The sequence below is a fragment of the Antrostomus carolinensis genome, unplaced genomic scaffold (genome assembly GCF_000700745.2).
Source record: "Antrostomus carolinensis isolate BGI_N321 unplaced genomic scaffold, ASM70074v2 scaffold3500, whole genome shotgun sequence".
Taxonomy (NCBI): Eukaryota; Metazoa; Chordata; class Aves; order Caprimulgiformes; family Caprimulgidae; genus Antrostomus; species Antrostomus carolinensis.
In genome coordinates this window covers 67,467-72,362 of record NW_010287560.1, presented here as the reverse complement: position 1 = coordinate 72,362, position 4,896 = coordinate 67,467, and positions in this window count along the sequence as shown.

The following is a 4,896-nucleotide window of genomic DNA, read 5'->3' as shown; positions in this document are numbered from 1 at the left end:
TTGGGAAGGAGGCAAGTCATTTGCAACTTCCAAATCAAAGTGATCTGAGTTAATGATCACACTTATTCATCGACTTCTTTGGGAGAAGAACCCAAGAGCTGTAACTATAGAAAACATACATTCCTTTTGAGTGATGAGTTTAAAGGCTGTTCTTGAGCCAGGCGCTTGGGCATGGAGTGCTGTAATGGGGTTTAATTGCAGGAGCTATGGGGCAGCACAGGATACAGCACCAGCCCCAGGAGTACAAAAACCTCATGAAAACAGTGGGGAACAGAGGAAATGCAAACAAGCCAAATGTTAGAGGGATCAATCAGACCATCGAACAGGCTAAAATGAAGTAGCAGATGTCTCCTAGTTTGTGCAGATGCCAGTCGAGTGGAGAACATGGCAAACCAAGATTATAACAAAGTGGCAGCAGAAATGGGAGAAAAATGCCTTAGAAAGCCTGTGGAGAACCTCGGTGTTTGCCAAGAGGTGTGTGGTGCCGGGTAATGCCCCCTTGCTCCTGGTTGGGACAGTGACCCAGCCCAACATGTTCATGTGCCACAAGAGGAAATTTAATGTTCATCTTCTGGGAAACAAGAAAAGCATAGCTTGTGAGTAAGTCATTTCACAGAGGAGGAGGAAGGAAAGGTGACATTTCCCCCATTTGCCAAAGGTCCTGAAGTCTAAAGGCGTTGTTGCCACCCTTGTCCTTCCTCCGTGGTAATAAAGGAATTCATGGTAATTTTTTGGGCTGATTTCTCTCGTCCCTTCTCATGCCCTCGATTGCAGGCTTGCAATGTTCTTAATCCTGCAAGAAGAGAGGAACACGCTTCCCGTGGGCATGAATAGTCCCACTGAAGTCACGTGCTGTGACTTCACGTGGGTACTTCAAAGTTTGCAGGACTGAGGCTGTTGAGCTCTGAGGTCATTTTTGGGAAGAGTGTCCTTGACACCCCAAGCACCCCACAGAAACTAAACTTACCCAGACCATGGTTTCAAAGCCACTTATCTAGCAGGGATATTGAATTTGAAGCCTGCTCCAGGAGGCTCAATGCATGGCACAGTCCAGGTGCCCATCCTTGGGTCACCAGCTCATCTCTTGGCATTTTGCTCAGCTCCAGCACTCATCACAGCCCTGAACGGACCAGGACAGTCCCTGAATTGCAGTTACCAATAAAAAAAAATGTTTAACATTCCCCAAGTGGGTACGTTTGATAAAAACATTTAATTACTACACTTCCTAAAGATCCCAGAAAGCACAGTGCTGTCAGGCAAATAAAATCTTTAAATAACTCCAAGCTATTAAAAGCCAATAGGTTCTTACACTCTCTACAGCCATAAAACCTGCGGAAATAAAGATGCCGGATGCTGACACTCTTTAAAGGGAGGGGCACAACATTGTGTCACCATATGGTGATGTGGCGCTGGCCAAGTCCTTCGATTACACCATGGACGTGGCAACAGCTCATTTTTTGGTAGGGTCCAGCTTTTCTCTCGGAACATCCCCAGGCTTCCCACAGAGCACACCCACCTGCTCACAGGACAAGGAGCTTTTCCCAGCGCAGTACTTGTGTTAAGAGACAATCAACTGGCTTATTCCAATCACATAGTATTTTTTATACTTTTAATCGGAAGCTATAAAATCCAGGAAATGTGGATTTATGGCCTATAAAAGGTTTAGTAGAGCTACAGGCTTGCGTAACTTAATTTACTACTGGGCTTGGATGGGGCTCCTACTGCAGCGACCCATGAAGCTCATCTTGTAGCACTTCTTTACTTGGGATCTGTTAGACACAGCGATGTCAGGCAGTCTAAGGGTTCAGAGATGGGGGCTTAGAGGGCACGTGGGCACCTGCTCCAAGGTGCAGGAGAGCTGGACAACACTAATCTTCAGCTTCTCACGAGGAGCGTGGTTGCACCAAATGGAAAAATCTCTCCCGGGTCTTGGCCCTTGGTGCTTGCCCTGCACACAGGGTGTTTGCCAGGAGGGATGGTGAGGGTTCTCCTTTCTTAGCCCTCACCCATCCTGTTAGGTGAAGGGTGAGTCAAAATCTTTGAACATGTAGATTCAACAAGGCGGGTTAGATGCACTTGCAGGAATTTCTGGTCCCGGAGACGACATGACCCAGGGCTTTGTGGTGGTTCTGCTGTGATGCCAGAGCTGTGGGGATGACTCCAGAGCATCTCTCCATCACAAGCTGCTCTGATGCCAACACCACTTGGAGGCTTCCCTGTGGATTTGCTCCTTGTCCAGCACTGACATGTTCCTCCATTAAGGAGCAGCAGCCCCAGATTACAGCCAGCACCAAGCCATGGTGCATTGCTCCATCTGCCAGGAATTTGCCCAGATTTACCACCAGCCCTTCACAGCCCTGCGCTGGAGCTCCGAGCCGTACCACAGCACCAGGGCATGCAGCCAGTTGGACCACACCCATGATACAAATCAGTGCCCTCCTCTCAGGACTATGCCTCTGTGCCCCAAATCTGCAAGTCCCAAGGTTCATGAACCCTCCAGTCTGGTTTGGCTCCAACTGCTGAAACTCTGCAGGCAGCACACGTGCAGGCAAACAGCAGCACCCACACCAGGACCCAGCTGTCTCCACCTCCAGGCCCAAGCAACCCCAGTTTGAATAATCCCAAACTACATCTGGGCCAGCTGCAGCCCAGGACATCGTCATCCCAATTGCTTGGTGAGTAATTTCAGCAGCCTTGAGAAAGCCGCTGCCGTGGCGCAGGGTGGTTCATGGCTGGAGGCGAAGGCAGGATTTGCAGCATCAGTGATTTATTTAGTCTTTGATGAGAAGTGACGAGAGCTGCCCAAGTTTAGTAGACACAGGGTGTGAGATATACTTAGAAAATGGAATTTGTACAAACAAGAGGAAACTGCAGCAGCTGCAGAGGTTTTCTCTTTTGGGGAACAGCCTGAGAGTAGACCTGTATTTTATGGTGTGTAGATACCAGCCTAAAGCAGCACTGAGCAAGAAGTAAGAACCGTGGTCCAGCTTTGGATCACACAACCCAGCTGCTTGAGGCACAAGGAGCGCAACAAAGTCTGCTTTAACCATAAGAGGAATATGGAAACAAGGTGTCACTTCATCAGCAGGCTGAGCCCAGCCAGTGCTGCTGGCCTGCCTTCCTTGACAAACTGAAAACACTCCTTAGGACCTACTCTGACTTACTTCTCCGTCCTTTGTCTCATTTCAGATCACACCTCAGGCTGTTTGCAAAACCCAGCTCACAAAACGGGAACACCTTCAACACCCAAGTGCTGCTGTCAGCCTGAAACACTGCTGCTGGCTCAGGCAGAGCTTTGTTGAAGTCTTCATTACTCCAAAAAACTTCCTCCGTGCTTCCTTTTGCAGCGTTTCTGACCCATTTGTACAATTCCCAGGCGGAATGACTTGCGAGGACACGTCCAGCGTGAGGTTGGCTGCCCCAATAACCCCTGGGGACCCAGTTTGGTGATGAGCCTCCTCTTGTCTGCTCTCTGTTGCCATCACTCCAGAGGGGCTCGGATGGCTCTGGCCTCTTGGATAAGCCCCACAGCAGCTACAGCTTCTCCTTTTCATGAGGATGAGCTGGTTGCAGGCATTTTGCTGTTATGATGCCAAATAGTTTTTGACCACGAGGACACTGAGCTTCTTGCAAACCGGGACCATAGCAGAGCCCAGACTGAGAGGGGCTGAAGAACCATAACTTTTTGCCCAAGGACCAACCCTGCAGGGATGATGGTACAAGCTCCACCTCACCTTGCACCTGCACATAAGCCTATGCCCACCTCTCTGTTCACAGCTCAGAGCAGTTCAGCCATGGCTTTGGCCCAAAGTTGGTATTTTGGGCTTTATTGCAGATGTGGCTTGCTATGGTGAAATGACCTTCTGAGCACCCTGAAAAGTTCAGAGATTTGGCTAAGAAATGACTCTTAAAAGTGCTTGCAAAAGCCAGTCATCTGACTCCCTGTGGAGCTGATGGCAGGTCGGTTTGACATCATGACAGCACCCAAAAGGCAGCAAAAACTGTTTCCTTACCCCTGGTAAATAAAGTCTTTACTCTGTCCTGGTGTTCTACAGCGATGGTACTGCCAGTTGGACATTGCCAGGGATGTTCCTGGTGCCACGTCCACATCTTGAGATGTCCTTTCTGATTTTCTCTTCTTACACATGGAAAAATACAGCTCCCTGCAGCAAGGCAAGGAGAGGTACCTCATGTCTGGTGCTGATCCTGCTCCCCCTGCACCTCTGAGGTTTGGCTGGGCACAGGGAACACGGCTGCAGCATCTTTCCTTCCCGCAGGAACGAGATCCAGGCAGAGCTGCAAAGGGCAGGAGAGCTTTTTTTGCTAGTGAGCACCCACACAGTGTTTATTTGCAAGTGAGTCAACTGGACTCTTAATGGTTTTGTGGATGCTGCACAAGTCACCTCTCTTTTATCTCAGGGATTTTCATTACCTTTTGGGCAATTTTGACAAGAATTCAATTTTCCCTGCCCACACACACACATTCTGCTGTTCTCTCATTGAACACATCAATTAGCAGCCAAAAAAGTCCTCAGCATCTTTTCTCTCCTGGATTCAGCCTGCCCTATCAGCCCTTAACACCATTTCCCAGGGCAGTTACCCACCCCAAACCACTGCCAGGTCTGGCCTCAAAAAATTAAGCTCTTCACACCTGATCTACACACTTCTTATCCCTGCAGACGCATCTCTGCCATCCCAGAGAGCAGAAACTGCTGCCCTGAGCGAGCAGGGACAGAGCTGTGCATGGCACCGCATCCCTGCGACAGCATCTGCTGGGAGTGCTGCTGCAGTGGCACCCAAAATGTAAGGGGTGGAAGAAATGTAAACCTTATCTCATTCTCAGCATTTACCGCATCTAGGGGAGTATCCAGAGGTATTCCAGCCACCTTTGCAAAG